The sequence below is a fragment of the Mus caroli genome, unplaced genomic scaffold (genome assembly GCF_978045245.1).
Source record: "Mus caroli unplaced genomic scaffold, Mus_caroli_1 scaffold_4, whole genome shotgun sequence".
NCBI classification, from domain to species: Eukaryota; Metazoa; Chordata; class Mammalia; order Rodentia; family Muridae; genus Mus; species Mus caroli.
The window spans coordinates 102,563,830-102,582,716 of record NW_028227259.1 but is presented as its reverse complement, the minus strand read 5'-3'; the positions used below and the strand labels follow the sequence as shown (position 1 = coordinate 102,582,716).

The following is an 18,887-nucleotide window of genomic DNA, read 5'->3' as shown; positions in this document are numbered from 1 at the left end:
CCTGAATATAACATTTATCATGTAAAAATTAAAATGCTCCTGGGATTTAGTTCACAGGACTCATCTATGGGTAGGTGCGTGGCTAGAATTTCTTTTTGTATATTTTACTCAGCAATGAATTCGAGAACTAAAGCACTAACTATAACTCACCTTAGTCTATGTTTGCTATGTTTCCCGTCCCTGGGACTTTGCCTGTCAGAGAACAATGAATAGACATTTACAAGACAAGAGTAACAAGAGACTATTAGTTAAAAGAGCTTTGAAGCAAATAAAGAAAAAAGTTGTGAGCAAATACCAATTTTGTCTGCTTCACAATGATGTAAAAAAACATCTAGATTCTTTATATTGTTCTTCAGTCAATGCAATGTCAATCAATTTAAGCCACGGAACAACTAAAGCTTCTTTCCCAGCTTCTTTTTCTCCAACACCGTGAATGGGAATTAAGACAAGCTGAGTTCTACAATTCTCACGAGGAGGATTTCACAGGAACAGCGACCGACCGCTGCGATGTTACTTATCTAGTCTACCCTCTCCACTGACAAACACAATATCTTGACCCCAATGTTATCTTTGCATGTATGCAAATCCCATTGACTGCAATAATTTCCACATGATATGTAATTTTGTCCCCACAGCTGGAATCTCTTGCTCAGACATGGCTTTCAGATAGTTTCATCTGGACTTAGTATTATGAGAAGTTCTTAAAATAATTTAAAATTAAAATGGATGTTAAAATGTACTTATCAAACTCAGTCTGGGAATTTATGAATGCCAGTGTTTATTTATAGTTAAAGCTAGAAGAGATCATGATGTAATTCTTATCTCTTATATCTAAATGTCATCTCTCACACCAATGCAAGTACGACAATACAAAATAAGCACATATGAACTCATCTCCAAACAGGAATTACCAAGCAGAGAACCAAATAACCCTATTAAAAAATGGGTCACAGAGCTAAACAAAGAATTCTCAACTAAGGAATACCCAGTGGCTGAGAAGCACCTAAAGAAATGTACAACATCCTTAGTCATCAGGGAAATGCAAATCAAAACAACTCTGAGATTCCACCTCACACCAGTCAGAATGGCTAAGATCAAAAACTCAGGTGACATCAGATGCTGGCGAGGGTGTGGAGAAAGAGGAACACTCCTCCATTGTTGGTGGGATTGCAAGCTGGTACAATCACTCTGGAAATCATTTTGGCAATTCCTCAGAAAATTGGGCATAGTACTACCTGAGGACCCAGCAATACTACTCTTGGGCATGTACCCAAAATATGCTCCAACATGTAATTAGGACATATGCTCCACTATGTTTATAGCAGTCTAATTTATAATATCCAGAAGCTGGAAAGAACACAGATGTCCTTCAACAGAGGAATGGATACAGAAAATGTGGCACTTTTACACAATGGAGTACTGCTCAGCTATTAAAAACAATGAATTTATGAAATTCTTAGGCAAATGGATGTATCTGGAGGATATCATCCTGAGTGAGGTCACCCAATCACAAAAGAACACACATGGTATGCACTCACTGATGAGTGGATATTAGCCCAGAAGCTCGGAATACCTAAGATACAATACACAAACCACATGGAAATCTAGAAGGAATACCTAAGTGTGGATACTTTGATCCTGCTTAGAAGGGGGAACAAAATATCCATGGAAGGAGATAGAGAGACAAAGTGTGGAGCAGAGACTGAAGGAATGACCATCCAGAGACTGCCCCATTTGGGGATCCATCCCATTTACAGTCACCATTCCCAGACACTGTTGTGGATGCCAACAAGTTCTTACTGACAGAAGTCTGATATAGCTGTCTACTGAGAGGCTCCACCAGTGCCTGACAAATACAGAGGTTGATGCTCTCAGCCATTGGACTGAGCACAGGGTCACCAATGAAGGAGCTAGAGAAAGGACTCAAGGAGCTGAAGGGATTTGCAGCCCCATAGGAGGAACAACAATATGAACTAACCAGTACCCACAGTGCTCCCAGGGACTAAGTCACCAACCAAGAGTACACATGGTGGGACCCATGGTTCCAACCTGCATATGTAGTAGAGGATGGCCTAATAGGTCATCAATGGGAGGAGAGGCCCTTGGTCCTCTGAAGACTCTATGCCCCAGTGTAGGGGGATGCCAGGGCCAGGAAGCAGGTGTGGGTGGGTTGGTGAGCAGGGGGAGGGGGAGAAGATAGGGGGTTTTCAGAGGGGAAACCAGGAAAGGGGACAACATTTGAAGTGTAAATAAAGGAAATCTCTAATTTAAAAAAAAAGCTTAAAAAAAAGATCATGGAAATAACACAACAAGAAATTCCTTTGGAGGCAATAAAATATTCCTTTATACATACAACATGTACGTTAATCTCTTAAATAATGTATCACCTGAGATCTTATGTTAAAGAAACCTATTTTCAGTTTGCATGTAAGTATACATCCTGATGCTTCAGTAGACACTTCATTGCATTGCTTAGAATCTAGATGAGTGCCTGGAAGATAGTGTTGAGCCTATTTTGGTTATTATTCACAATCAACATAAGAATGCCACATACCATCCTTGGCAGCACTAGATACACTTTATTTTTTTTTTGGTTTGGTTTCTGTTTTATTTTGTATTGTTTTTCATTTATAAATCATTCAAGATCTATTCTTAGACAATAATAGAACTGAACTAGGAGTCACTAAAAAAGATAAAGGGAAATCTTAAAATATTTAAAGATTAAACAACACCCCAAATAATACATGAAAAATGAGAGAGATCAGTAGTAACCATTAAACTACTTTGAACTAAAGGAAACAAAATAGAAGAGCAAGGAGGGTGGGAAATAGCTCAAGTGATACTTAGAATGACACTGGTGATAGTAAGTGCATAAGAAGAGAAGGGGATTTTAAATTGATAATCTAAGCACCTTACAAACACTCGAAAGAACAAATTAAATCAAAAGTAAGTATACTAAACAAAGTAGAGTTTAAATCAATGAAATTGAAAATTTTCAAGTCAACCAAGAAAAAGCAATGAAACCAAACAATGCCAGCTCAGCAAGATCAATAAATTGATAGACCCCGTACAAACAAGAAAAAGAGAAGACAAAATATTATTAAAATTGTAAAGGAACAAGGAATTGCATTGTTAATCCCCTAGATATAAGCATTTTGAACAACTTTTGGTTTACCAATCTGACAATATAGATGAAATAGATCAATGCCTTGAAAGATATAATCTACAAAAACTTAATTAAGAAATATTAGGCTATTAAGTCTGTAATCTAAAGCACCAAGTCCAGAGAGGTTTACTGATGAATTCTGTGAAATATTTATGTAAAAATGTATCATTTCCCAATAATCTCTTCAAAAAAATGGAATTGAAACCCTTTTGAATTGATGGTGAGAAACTAGCATTATTCACATGCCAAAACTAAATAACAACATACTTTAAAAAGAAAAATACTGAGCCTATTTCATAAAAATACATGCAAAATTTCTCAATGAGAGGTTGGCAAATTGAATCCAACAATGTATACTAGGAACTAGGTATGAGGATAATGTGGAATTATTTAATTTTGGGCATGCATGGCTAGTTCAACATTTGAAATCAATTAATGTAATCCACAATATTATCAGGCTAAAAGAATAAAAATTATCCACTCATATCAATGCATAAAACCTCCTTTTTATCTAATATATGCTTTGTAAAGTGAGGATAGAGAAAGCCTAGCAAAAAGAAAACATATACAACCACACTAAATGTATATTTTAGAGTAGAAATACAGATTTCTTACTAAGAACTGATACAGGACAATTCTTTTAAGTGCCTCTTTTTTGAAGTCTTATCAGAAGTCCTGGAAAATGTGTAAAGAAAAGGAAACTATGTGGTATTTGATTAGGAAAGAGCAAATTAAACTCCCTTTGCTCCTGGATGGCATGAAAATATATGATTAAAAAACCTAAACAAGAGCTACAGCCTCTTCCTGCTCCGAGCCTCCGCGCCGGAACCGGCCTTCAAGCGCGGCCCGGCGCCGAGGCCGAGGCCGGGGCGGGGGCTGGGGAGGCCCTGGGAGCTTCGTGTTCGCGGCCGTCCCATGCCCCATGCGGCCCCCGGTACGGACCCAGCATGTAGGTCCCTGGTGGCTGCCAAGAACCTCGAGACCATGAGGATCCACAGCAAAGCACCTCTCCCGGGCGGCATCCAAGACAGAAATGAAAAGAATCGACCATCCTTGAAATCCCTGAAGGCTGATAATAGACTGGAAAAATCCAAATATAAGCCCCTTTGGGGAAAAATATTTTACCTTGACTTGCCTTCTATCACCATATGTGAGAAACTACAAAAAGATATAAAGGAACTCGGAGGGCGAGTTGAAGAATTTCTCAGCAAAGATATCAGTTATTTTGTTTCAAATAAAAAGGAAGCAAAGTATGCACAGACATTGGGTCGCCTTTCTCCTGTACCAAGTCCAGAATCTGCATATACTGCAGAAACCACCTCTCCTCATCCCAGCCATGATGGAAGTTCCTTTAAGTCTCAAGACAGAGTATGTTTGAGCCGAGGAAAATTGTTAGCTGAAAAAGCTGTCAAGGATCATGATTTTATTCCTGCTAATAGTATATTATCAAATGCCTTATCATGGGGAGTAAAGATTCTTCATATTGATGACATTCGATACTACATTGAACAAAAGAAGAAAGCACTGAGTGCACTCAAGAAATCCAGTGCTTCTGGGAGGGATGCGGGGAAAAAAGCTGGTCCTGGAATACAAAAGACAAGAACAGGGAGACTCAAGAAGCCTTTTTTAAAGGTTGAAGATGTGAACCGGTGCTACAGGCCATTTTACCTTCAGCTCCCCAGTATGCCGTGTATAAGCTACTTTCTTCAGAAGCCCTGCAGTCCATTTGATATAGAGAAGTCATCCAGCGTCCAGAAACAAGCTCAGCCCAAGCTCAGAATTAATACGGATGGCGATAAATGTGGGACCCCAGTTCAACTCCAGTTGAAGGAAAAGAGAAAAAAAGGATATTGTGAATGTTGCTTCCAGAAATACGAAGATCTCGAAACTCACCTTCTGAGTGAGAAACACAGAAACTTTGCACAGAGTAACCAGTATCAAGTTGTTGATGATATTGTATCTCAGTTAGTTTTCGATTTTTGTGGAATATGGAAGAGACACACCTAAAAAGAAAAGGAGAAGCCACTCTTGGAGCCCAATTTCCAGAAGGACGTGGGAGAAAGCAGTGGGCAACTGCTCAAGCAGAACTCTCAGTATGAAGAAACCCAGAAACCTGAAGAAAAGCCTGGGTTTGCTTCAGAGCCTACAACCTATTCTTCAGCTGGATTGAAAGGATGTGACAGGAAACCAGTGAGCGTGTTCAATGCCAGTGAGCCTGACCCAGAGCAGGAGTGTTCACAGCTACCTCTGCATGACAGCACACTGGAACACCAAGTGACTATAGGTAGAAATGATGGAGAACAGAGAGTAGACGCCGCTCCAGGCGTGTCGCAATTCTGTGGACAAGTTTCTCATCTCAGTACAGAAAGTAATCTACCCCAACCACAGTTAACTGCAGACATTACACAGCTTTCAGCAAAAGATCTGCAAGAAAAGGGCTTTCATGTTGTGATAGGTCATGCTTCTGACCTGGTGGCATTAAATACATCAAAAGAGCAGCTAACAATGAAGGCGAGAACTCCACCCTGTAGTCCCCAGGAGCCTCATGAGTGTGACGCTGGGAACATGGAGAATTTGCCTTGCGGTAAGATCCAGCGGAAAGTGAGAATGCTATTAGGACAAAAGAAAGCAAATGCTGAACCAGGTGCTGAATTGGATTATAAGAGAACTGAGTATCTTCCTGCACATGAAGACAGAACTTGTGGGTCACCAGTACAGTCTCTTTTGGACCTTTTTCAGACAAGTGAGGAGAAATCAGAATTTTTGGGTTTTACAAGCTACACTGAAAACAGTGGAATATGTGATGTTTTAGATATTTGGGAGGAAGAAAATTCAAGTAGCCTGTTGTCAACGTTTTTTTCTTCCCCTTCAACTTCTGCATTCGTTGGATTTTAGTATTTAATGTGCTTTTCAGAAGTGACAGCTCTATTCCTGAAGTTTTTATAAATACATATATAATTAGTTGTGGGGGGGTTGTTTTGTTTTTGCCAACTTTGTTTATGGAGCCATCTGTAAATATTAATTAAGGTGGTATTTGTAATTTTTTACAGGATTGAGTAGCTGTTACAAATTATACAATAAAAACTTGTGACTTATTTTATATTCCTGAGAGTAAAAATGAATATCATTTGCTTTATCACTGAAAATAATTTCAAGTGAGATTTGAAACCTATCAAAAATGTATGCACTATATATTACATACTATTAACTATTGCCTATTAGCATAGATTTCTATGATCAACATGTTATGCTTAAACAAAATTCAGGTAGAAAGGAAGAAAAAGAACGTACTAATTGGTATATTTGGATTCTGGCCATTACTAGAAACATTGGCTCTAGACACAGACTCAGCTGGATTCTGTTAGGATCCTGACCCTGCAGACTGAAGTTATTGCAGGGCTCAAAATAATCCCAAAAAACCTTAAGGGGAAGGAATTTAAGTAATTCAGTTAATTGAGAATAATTTCTTTAAAAATTGGTTTTTGTTTGGTACTAGATGATAAGAGATGTAGTGGATTGTTGGAGTTGTTTTTAAATGCATGGGAGTAGTGACACAATCTGTCACTTGACTATTAAATAGAACAGGAAAATTTTTTTTAATATTTTTTATTACATATTTTCCTCAAGTACATTTCCAATGCTATCCCCAAAAGTCCCCCATACTGCCCCCCACTTCCCTACCCACCCATTCCCATTCTTTTGGCCCTGGCATTCCCCTATATTGGGGCATATAAAGTTTGCAAGTCCAATGGTCCTCTCTTTCCAGTGATGGCCGACTAGGCCATCTTTCGATACATATGCAGCTAGAGACAAGAGCTCCGGGGTACTGGTTAGTTCATCATGTTAGAACAGGAAAATTTCTAAGTGTAAGATGAATGTCATCCTTTACCTTTGAGTATATGTGTATAGGAGTGGAACGATAGCCACTGAGGAGAGTTTTTCATGGTCTAAAGGATGATGCTATTAACTACTGTATAAAGATACAATGTCACTAAAACGTTGATTATCAGTATTCACTTAAAGTATTTTGTTACGTTTATTTATGTGAGTACTAGGGGTGGATGGATCACAGGCTATGTCATGGTTGTGGATGTCGGAGGACTCCCCATGAAAATTCTTTCCTACCATGTAGGTCCTAGAGATCAGAGTCTCGTTGTCAGGTGTGATGGCAGGCCCCTATCTACTACCCTTCTCATGGGTCCAATAGTAGTAATTTTTTGAGACTAAGGCAAAATGTCAATAAACAACTTCCAGGGGCAAAAAAACACTGCAAATTGAAAAAAGGCTGTTACTCTTAAAGAATCATACAACAAACAATTATTTGGGAATATAAAAAAAATCTAGAAAGTTAGAAAATATGTAGGCTTTTTTAACCTTCATGTCTCCAAATGGATTTGTATCATTTTGCCTTCGTTGTATTTAATAAAAGCTGAATACTTCCAAAAAAAAAAAAAAAACCTAAACAATGGACAACCCCCTTTTTAAAACTACTAAGCAGTTTTGACAAGTTGCATGTAAGGTACAGAAATAATAATTCGATTATCTTTCTATAAATAAATAATAGATAGAGGAATAGAGGAATTTGAAAGAAAAAAATAATAGAAACCATCTATTATCTCAGCATCTCCAAAAATGAAATTATTCAGTATAAATCTAGGAAAACATTCTTAAGATCTATGTGAGGAAAATTAAAATGAAGACAAAACAAAACCCAGCTCTGAAGAACTGAGGAAATGGACAGGTAGTCCATATTCGTGGATAGCAAAGCTCTATATTGTCAATATGCCATTTTCATCATCCTTACTACACACTTAATGTTTTCAATATAAAGCTATGTAAGTTATTTTGTGGGTACCAACACACTGACTCCATGACGCTGAAGGTTGATGGCAGGTAACTACCCAGAATAGTCAAAGCAATATTATAGATGAGACAGGGTAGATGACTGATACCACATGATCTGAAGATTCCACAAAGCTACAGTAATCCAGACACTCTTTAATCAGTGAAAGAGAAAGATAGGTTGATTGGTATGACAGGCTGTCTAGAACAAAGCCACACCAATAGAGACAGCTAACTCTTGTCAAGGTAACAAAGGTAGCAGGCTCTTCAACAAAAGATGCTTGAACAACTGGGCATACACATGCAAAAAAAAAATGAATCTATACACAGACATTTCACCTCTCATAAAACTGACTGAAACAGTTAAAAATAAAAGAATATTAAAAACTATGAATCATTCAAAAATCAAAAAAGCAACAATCTAGATGCCATTGGGTACTGTGTTTTTAATCATCATGAGAAAAAAGAAGAAAATATTGTATTTTGGATCCTAATTTTAGTGATTACAGTTCACTATTGCCTGGCTTACTTGTTCATGGGCCTGTTTTGAGGCAGAACATTGTGGAATAAAGATGTCAGGGAGCAGAAATGCTTACCTCTTGGCAGCTAGGAAGCTGAGAAACTTGACCAAGAGAAAATATATCACCTGAGGGCACACTTCCAGTGACCCGGTACCTCTAGCCAAGTTCTGTCAGCTGGGGACCAGTCCTTCAAGACAGGAGCCTTTGGGAGGAGGGGTCTTTGTATTTAAACCACAAGAGCTGTGGCAATGCTTCTATGTTTAGACACACATGTAACAGGAATGATGCAAAAAGAAATAACTCTACGTGACCTCTTCAAAACTACTTTTTTTTCATAATTGGTAGTGAAATGAGATGAAAGAGACTAGGAAGGATAAAGAACCAACCAACTTGCCATCACTGATATTTAGACTATTATCAAATCATTGATGTAATCTTGAGCAACTCATTGCCCAAAGTCATGAGATGTCTCATCTTTATTATTTCTATATAATGTGTGGGTTTTGTTCTTACTGTTCATTTGGTTAGGTTTTTTTTTTATATAGATTGATCTTTTGTTGCATGAAGATATATACACAATACATATCGAATTACTATTGAATACACATCCTGTGGGGGGAGTATATGGAGTTATCTCTAAAATAATCCACATACTAGATCATAAAGCACAAAAAGTATAAATAATCAAGAGGCATATGAAATGGTACATCAAAGAATTGCAAATAAAAGAATGGCAAAAATTAGAAAGACAAGTGATAATAATGGATATTGGTGAACAAATAAAAACAGCAGAAACCATGGTGGCTTGACAGCTTGTTGAAGATACACTCAAAAGAGAAGTAAAAATTGCTGGCAAAATCTGTAGTTGTTAAAGTTGGCATTCTGTTCTTGTGGCTGTCTTCTTTTAGGTTTGTTGAGGGATTACCTTCTTGTTTTTTCTAGGGCGTGGTTCCCCTCCTTGTATTGTTTTTTTTTTCGTTATTATCCTTTGAAGGGCTGGATTCGTGGAAAGATAATGTGTGAATTTGGTTTTGTCGTGGAATACTTTGGTTTCTCCATCTATGTTAATTGAGAGTTTGGCTGGGTATAGTAGCCTGGGCTGGAATTTGTGTTCTTTTAGTGTCTGTATAACATCTGTCCAGGATCTTCTGGCTTTCATAGTCTCTGGTGAAAAATCTGGTGTAATTCTGATAGGCTTGCCTTTATATGTTACTTGGCCTTTTTCTCTTACTGCTTTTAGTATTCTATCTTTATTTAGTGCATTTGTTGTTCTGATTATTATGTGTCGGGAGGAATTTCTTTTCTGGTCCAGTCTATTTGGAGTTCTGTAGGCTTCTTGTATGTTCATGGGCATCTCTTTCTTTAGATTTGGGAAGTTTTCTTCTATAATTTTGTTGAAGATGTTTGCTGGTCCTTTGAGTTGAAAATCTTCATTCTCATCCACTCCTATTATCCATAGGTTTGGTCTTCTCATTGTGTCCTGGATTTCCTGGATGTTTTGAGTTAGGATCTTTTTGCATTTTCCATTTTCTTTGATTGTTGTGCCGATGTTCTCTATGGAATTTTCTGCACCTGAGATTCTCTCTTCCATCTCTTGTATTCTGTTGCTGATGCTTGCTTCTATGGTTCCAGATTTCTTTCCTAGGGTTTCTATCTCCAGTGTTGCCTCATTTTGGGTTTTCTTTATTGTGTCTACTTCCCTTTTTAGGTCTAGTATGGTTTTGTTCATTTCCATCACCTGTTTGGATGAGTTATCTTATTTTCATAATTCTTCTGGAATTTTACTCCATTTCCCCCAACAGCTTGTGATTAACTCTGCTGAGTAACCCAGGATCATGTGCTAGAAAAAGGTTAGGTCACACATGAAAGGGAGAAATGGCACTTTCCACACATTACTTGGAGAGTCTAGGCTGTAAAAGCCGTCATGAAAGCACCCAAGGGAGGAAGCAACTACTAGTCCTACCCAGCTGTGATGATGATGATGCCTGTAGACTAAACAATAGCAAGCATGGCGCAACACCCCTAAGGTGTAATGGTGACACACATACATTGGGACTGGGAGCACCAGTAGTACTTGAGACCTGCTCAACCAGAGGGTAATCTTGTCTGATACTGGAAGTCTAGGCAACTCCCTCAGACGAGTGAAGGGTTAAGTCTTAGAGGAGAACCTACAACCTCTCCATTACAAAACTAGCATAATTGGTAACTACAGTCTAAATATTTATCTTTACACCTGTAGAGAAGTGTCCTTGCCCCTTCATGAAGGAAATATCTCCATGCAACCTTCAGAGACCATAGATAACCGCAACCAAACAAAATGCAGAGAATAAGAAATTCTGTGGTGTCTAGCTTCAGCAGATACAACTACAACACAGCTCCAACACCTAAGGCTAGAGGATTATAGCAGAAGGTGGGCAGAGAGACTGTAGGAGCCAAAGGAACAGATGTTTGTTTGAGATTTTATTTCCTAGAAAACTCAATGGATCAACATGGGTACAGAAACAAGACCCGAACAAAGGGTGATGCAAACAGACAGGAAAACCTAGAAGGGAGAAATGTCACGGGGCCTAAAGTCTAGACAAGGAAGCACAAACAACTAGAGAGAAGGTCTTCCCCAGAGAAGAGCCCCTGAACTGGTTATCCAATACCAAAGAGTAAGCCCTGAAAGCATACACTGACAAGTAACTTCATAGTTCATAATGATCAAACAAGTATGTGTGTACATAGGTATGTGTGTGTGTGTGTGTGTGTGTGTGTGTATCTTTTAAAAATAAATAGTGTGTGTATATATATATCTTTTTAAAAATAAATAGTGTATATATATACATATATATATATATATATATATATGTATGTGTGTGTGTGTGTGTGTGTGTGTGTGTGTGTGTGTGTGTAATTTGTTATATATATATAACAGACCATTGGTGGTGTGCATGTATATCTGTGTATAACAATGACAAAAAATAGAAGATGAAAATGATGTAATTATATTTGAATTTCAAGGAATAAATTTTTTTTTCTAGTCGGAGTCCTCCTAAAATTTCCTTGGTGAAATGCACCAAGGAAAAACATGTCCAATGGAAACAAAGAAGCAAAAGATTGAGGTAGCAGGTAGAATAGCTGCGCAGTATAGGTCACCAAAGCAGATTCTGGAGGCGAGCAAGATGTTTCATAGGGTAATGGTGCCTGCCTCCAAGCCTGATGGCCGGCCGGAGCTTGGTTCCTGAGATGACAAGGGAGGAGAACTGACTCCTGATAGTTGTCCTCTTGTATCTGCAAGCGCTCCATAGAACTCATGTAGCCATTCCAATAAAAAAATGCATTTAAAAAGGTAATAAGTGGATTCTAGGACCAAATTATCTTACAAATTATCAGAAACACTGATCACTAATGCACTTAGCTGGACTTACAGTTTATAAGCTTCAGGGGACATTACTAAAACTCTGGTTATAATAAAGCAATCAGAACCATCTTAGAGAGCTATCCGTTTAGCAAATACTTATCTGCATTTGTCTAAATGAGTGCACTCACCTTCCACTTGGTTAACCCAGTAATTTGGAGGACTTTAAGAATCCAGTAAATCCAAAATCCCACATTGAGCACGTAGGAGACTGGTGGTAGTGGTGGGGAATGTTTTTAAAAAAGGAATAAAATCACTTCCTGTGGTTAACATTTTAGAACCTGGTCCAGAACAGACTGTACCAATATTGTGGGTTTGTTGGTATCTTATTCATGAGCATCGGAAACAGACGTGTGCTGGTGCCACGCTGAGTGTGACACACGTGTAAGACAGATCTACCAGACACAATTAAAGACTTACTGAATGCACTGCCAAATACCGCGAATAGGAAACCACCTCAGAGTAAATTTACTGCTGCCTTCAAAGCCTTTTCAACAAAAACAACAGGTTGCCCCCACAAACGGGGAGATTAACTACATGGAGCTAATGTGGCTGAAGACCCTAACTTGGAGACTAATTTTATTAATACGGTACAGCCTACACACATCTAAAGTTACTGACTACATTTTAATAAAAGACATCGGGGCTCTTAAATGTGAAAAAATAGGCAATTGCTTTTAATTAGCTATCTCAAGTAGAAATTAATACAACATAGAAGGGAAGGAAGCTGTTCTCTGTGCGTACAAAGGAGAAGAGAAAGAAGCCACGGGTAGGAGCAGGGTCCCTCAGGACTTCCACCTCCTTCACTTATCACTTAAGGAAACTGCTCACTTTTGGGAAATACTGCTTTGTCTTGACGCAGGGAATCATGTTGCCCAGGCTGCCCTTGAACTCCTTACAAAGCAAAGGTTGGCTCTGAACTCCTTGCCTCTACCTCCATTGCACTGGGATCTCTGATGTGCAAACCCCACCCCCAATGACTCCACCCATTGCGTGGAGTCTACTTTGAGAACTTTTGACAAAAGGAAGTTTTGATGTGAGTTGTAAGATCACCTATGTAGAAAATGGAAGAATTTTCTCTAAACAAAGAGAAAATTGGCAACTATAATTTTTAGCTTCCATTAAAACTTTTACAATGGCCAAGAATTGGCTGCTAAATGTGTCTGTAATATTTCTTTATATGATTTCATAAAAGCTTATTTTAAATGTAGAGGTAAAATTTGCATTTTCACATTCTCTACAAAACTGAGTAAAACAATTTCAAAGGCTTAGGGAGCTCTCATTGGAAATGAAGCTTAAATTCTTCCATCAGAATGCCTTTTCTAGGAAGGTAAGTTATTTTATTACAAATTCTGCACAGTTAAAGATGGGGTTGTGTAACTTTCAGTCATCTTGATTGTATTATTAACTTATTCATAAATATAGCACGTAGGCCTTGATTCCAACAAAATTAAGTTTTATCCAGGAGTAAGGGAGTTGTGAACCCAGGCATAACACCTAGAGAAATTAGCCAGGTCCTACACAAGGCCTCCTCCCACTCTGGGCCATACCTCTGTACATACCTTATATCTTATATCACACCACCTGGGACTAGTGCAAAAACTCAAACTCAACTAATGATGGCTCCAGACAAGGCAGGACAATGGACAGAATATGGTATTTTCTTAAGCGGGTCTATGGATCAATTTTGCCTCATAAAAGGCTGTAGAAAAAAGATTTAGAGCTAGCCAGTCCGAATATCAGTCTAGATGCATATCTCTTGAGAGCCTAGACCTCTTCAAAGTTCAGGCCTGTGGTTAACAGGAGGCATGGGGATGAAAGCCTAAGTCACTTAAGTGAAGGCATGCAAAAGAACTAGGCTTTGTGCCAGCCACTTGTCACATAGCTGTGCTAAAGAGAAAGCTTTGCTTGAGTTCAGAAAGCTTAGTCTTCTGTGATAGGGAAGGCTTGGCAGAGCAGCTCATGGCTGGAGCTGGAAGCAAAGGCTGTTCACATCATGGCAGACCAAGAAGAGAGCAGCAGGATAAAATACCCCCAGAACTCACCCCCAGTAGCCTTCCCTACCTCCTAAAGGTTCCATGGCCTCGAAAATAACACCATTTGGCTGAGAAACGAGCAAACCATTAGCCTGTGGTTTGAGCACTCCAGACTCAAAGGATGGTTCAAGTAATGTGAGGCCTGTAGTACTACATTACAAGAATTAAATTTAGAAGATTGCCATCTAAGGCACTACAGTAGAAGGGAGAAATACACTTTAGGAATGAACGAGTCCTTACAGCCAGGCATGAGTATGCTTGTAATCTCAGATTTCATGCAAAAGGATTGTGAACTCAGAGCTAGCTCAGGCTATGTTGTGATAGCAGGTGGGCATGGGACTATATCATTTAAAATTTCTTTATTTTGATGAATTAAAGTTTATTACAACAAAGACTAAAACTTTTGGTCACTTCACTATGTTTGCCTCATGTATTCCTTTTTCTTTTTCCTTTATTTTTCTCCATTTAAAATGCATTCTTCAAGTAAAACCATTGTTATCCTGAGATATTCCTAGAGATATGACAAAACTACTTAGTTACATCATTCATAATGTGGTGGTCCAAACAAAATTGGCCCTCATAGACTCATAAGGAGTGATATTATTGGAAGTGTTGCCTTCTTGGAGGAAGTGTGTCACTGGGCGTGGGCTTTGAAGGTTCAGAAGTTCAAGCCAGGCCCCAGTGTCACTCTCTTCCTACTGCCTGCTGATCCAGATGCAGAAGTCTCAGTTAACTCTCCAGCAATACATCTGCCTGTGCTGCCATGCTTCTCATTATGATGATACTGGACTAAACCTCTGAACTATAAGCCAGCCCCAATTAAGTGTTTTCCTTTCTAAAAGCTGCCCTGGACACGGTGTCTGTTCACAATAAGCCATTATCTAAGACGCTTTCGTACACAGTCATCCTGAAACATCCCTTCTTATGATTGAGTGATTTGTGCAACATTTCATTTCATCAGTCACAACCCCCTTCTAAACCACCCACTTTGTGAGACTGTTGACTCAGAGACATTGTGTTTGCTCTCAGAGAACACTACATTATGACTTGTCTAATTGCTACCTCGTTGATTGTTTTTTTCTTTTCTCTATCACAGGTCATGAAAGATGTAGTTGGAACTCAAGACCCTCTCGAAGCAAATTTAGCTTCTTAGCAAGAATAATGCATAGGAGGGAAACATGGAGCCTTGTGTCTGGACATATGTGTCTCCCAGCTGATTCCATTCAGGGACACTGAGGTTAAGTGAGGACAGCCAGTTCTTTCCATTGTGAATTCCATTATCAATCTTCCAGCCACTAGCTTCAGCACTCACTGGTGTGGATGACTCAACGTGTCATTTTTACTAGGACTTTAAAACATGGTTTGTTAATTACTGCAATCTTTCTACATATTTCAGCTGGGATTATTTTTGTAATTAAAAAAAAAATCCCTCTCGCCAATCTGGACAAAATCTGGACCGCTATATCATGAAATGTAGTTTGTATAATACTTACTGGTTAAATGTGTCTCTTCTTCTAGCATAGATACAGAAAGGTACACACACTGAAACAGGAACAATGGTGTTTACAACGTGGCTAATTTAAAAATGAAATTTGTAATTAGCTTTTCTATGATACAATTCCGATCACACTGAAGAAAGCAAAAGCAAAATTGTTTCAAAACATTTCATAATGTGGCAAATATTGCAAGGAAAAATTCCAATTGAGACTATGTAAACAATTTTTATTAACATTTAGTACAGGTATATCCTTTAAGGTAAATAAACTTCTTAATTTATAGGATATACTGGTACCCCCTATTATATACAAGCTACAGTAATGCAGCCTACTGAGTAAATTCTATAAATATGATTTAGATGTTTTAGTTAAAGTCAATTTTTAATATATGACCGCTTCAATAACTCAATGTATCAGGCCATTGTAGTTACACAGTAACAGAAATTAACAATGTGTAACACCATAAGTTTATTGTTTAGGCTTTAGCACTGGCAATTGCCTTGTTTTGCAAAAGAAAGAAGGCAACGACCCCCCCCCCCCCAGACATGTGAAGATCCCTTAGGGAGATGAGCAAACAGTGGAAACTCTCTGATGCCACACTGCTGAGAGCTACTTCCAACTGCAGCCCAGGCGAGGCCAAGCACTGTCTACTGCCCTGTTCTTTATGACTAGGCACTGAGTCACTTGTAAAGTACATACGTCACTACAGTCCAAACATCAAGGAGTTTTGTTAAGTGCATTTTCTAAAACTTACTCTTCTTGGATGACTTAAGAGGTTTCTTTGGAGAATCATGTTGGGTGGTATTTTAACCATTCCAAGAACACTTTATGGGTGACAGACATCATTAGAGAAATGATAGGAACAACACTCCGGATTTCCTCTCAAGCTCTGATCAAGGACAGAAAGGAAAGGAAGTCTGAAAAAGGCAGTTACAGTGTTGCCACAGTGAACAGCGTGAGCACTTTCTTACTGGTCTTGCACACACCTCTGGTAAGAAAGATTTTAAACATAATAAAGTCTTCCCTTGAGCTCCATATCGCAGACACCACTGACATTTGTGTAGTTTCAGGGCCGTTGTACATCTGACTCCTCCACTTGCTGTTGAGATCTCCGGTTTCAATGGCACTTACCAACAGGGTCACTCAGAACCTGTCTCGCCATATTTTGAAATGACCAATAAACGGGGAAAAATACTGTTTCTTCACTCCAGGATGACTCTCCTGGGAGTTTTAGTATTAACTGTAAGCTAGGTCTTAAATGTAAAGTAGGCAGCTACGTAAAACCTGTTTCTCAGGATAAAACAAAGGGAAAATACAGGATCACAGTTAAGATTATATAAACATGGAATAATTCAAATGTGCTTTCTATTTTCAAGTTTATCACTAGGGACATCAAATCTTCACCCTCAGCCCTGTCACTAATCAGTGTGTAATTTAAAAAAAAAAAAAAACTTTTTCTTTCTTTCTTTTTTTTAAAAAAATATTTATTTATTTATTTATTTATTTTTATTTATTTATTTATTTATTTATTTATTTATTTATTTATTATAAGTACACTGTAGTTGTCTTCAGACACACCAGAAGAGGGCATCAGATCCCATTATGGATGGTTGTGAGCCACCATGTGGTTGCTGGGATTTGAACTCAGGATCTTCAGAAGAGCAGTCAGTGCTCTTAACCACTGAGCCATCTCTCCAGCCCCAGTGTGTAATTTTTAAACAAGTCTATGTATAGCCCTTGGGCTATGTATAGTCATGCATGGTTTCATCAATCTGTAAAATGAGTTAAAATGAGCAGTCTTAATGTTTCTTTCCACTTTTAACATTTGTTATCGGCATTGAGTGGCTAGACTCATTCATTTAAATTTATTCAAGAAAGTGTTTTGCATTAACAAAATCATTTCATGTATGCTTCGGAAAGCCAATCAAAGAGTTTACTCAGTCAAGTGAGTTTCAAAACATGCTATTAGCTAAATTATATACAAATCTGCAGTCACTTTCAAACTTGTTAAGTTGAAAATTAATTATTCTCTCCGATAGATAGATAGATAGATAGATAGATAGATAGATAGATAGATAGATAGATAAGTAGATAGGTAGGTTGGTAGGTAGGTAGGTAGGTAGATAGATCCTGGAAAATTGGACTATTTTCTATGTATTTTGGGGGTTCTGCTGTTGGTTAATCATTTTATCACATTATTCTTCCTTTGTGGCATAGGAGAATAGTCCCAAATCAACCTGCTATGAATTTCACAACTCCAGCCTCCTTGATAAAAGCACACCAGCCAAAGCTGGGCGTAGTGGCACACACCTTTAATCCCAGCACTTGGGAGGCAGAGGCAGGTGGATTTCTGAGTTCGAGGCCAGCCTGGTCTACAAAGTGAGTTCCAGGACAGCCAGGGCTACACAGAGAAACCCTGTCTCAAAAGAACAAAAACAAAAACAAACAAACAAAAAGAGCACACCAGCTGGACTCCGTATTTACAGGTGAAACCCAAAATCCACACAGATGGCAAGCTTGTCTCACAGTGCTGATCCTGCAAGCAGGCTGAAGACTGGGCCACCCCAGCTGTCAAGCACAATCCTGGGTCATAAAGAAAAACCATCTACACTCACACAGCTTACACACTAACAGGTGGAAAATATGGTTGTTTGGCTTGGTGATGTCTTTCCTGGAATGGTGAAAACAATCTGTGGACAGCTCTTAGTTTTTATCAATAACAAATACTTGTTTAAAGGATTCATGACTTAAATTAATGTGCAATGGTGTTTGTTTGTTTATTTGTTTGTTTTGAGACAAAGTCTCCCTATGTAGATCTGACTGGGTAGGAGCTTACTATATAAACTAAGCTGGCACTAAAATCAGAGAGCTCCCTGCCTCTGCCTCCCTGGTATGGGGGATTAAAGGGACATGCTGCCATGTCCAGCCCTATATATAGATAACGATTTTTAAAATATGTTTTGGGCATGAAAGTAAGAGACACTGAAGTTAAGCTATTTCTTGTAAATGTTTATATTAGAAGGAGATAAATCCCCAGTTCCACCACGAGGAAGCAGACACCTAGCTATACAGCTAGTGGTTTTCCAATAGGGGGGAAAAAAACAGAAGGAACCTACATACCTGCAGCCATCAATCAACCTCTGTGGCCATCCCACTGAGAACCTGGCCTTGAACACCCATCCCTAACTCACTTCTGATTTGGAGCTTCCCAGTTTGTAAAGGTATATTTGCTCTAAGAAATCAATAACATTTCATTATGCCTCAACCCATGAAACACATGGCTGGCAGCATCTTCTCAGCCACCTCTAAGGAGCTTTTAGTTGAAAATTGTTGATGTAGTCCCATGAGGGAGCCCAAGGAAGATTGAAGAGAGGACACAAAACTGATTTCCATTAACTGATTTAAGGAAAATGCCCTAGCACATAC

The 18,887-nt window shown here is 38.6% G+C and overlaps 1 protein-coding gene and 1 pseudogene across 4 annotated transcripts in view; one reads left to right on the top strand and one right to left on the bottom strand.

Annotated features, from left to right (window-relative positions):
* The window catches only part of Cfap299 (cilia and flagella associated protein 299), a 544,932-nt gene that overhangs the window by 410,047 nt on the left and 115,998 nt on the right, over positions 1 to 18,887 (bottom strand). The window lies entirely within an intron of this gene.
* LOC110306032 (protein DBF4 homolog A pseudogene) lies at positions 4,136 to 6,354 on the top strand (annotated as a pseudogene).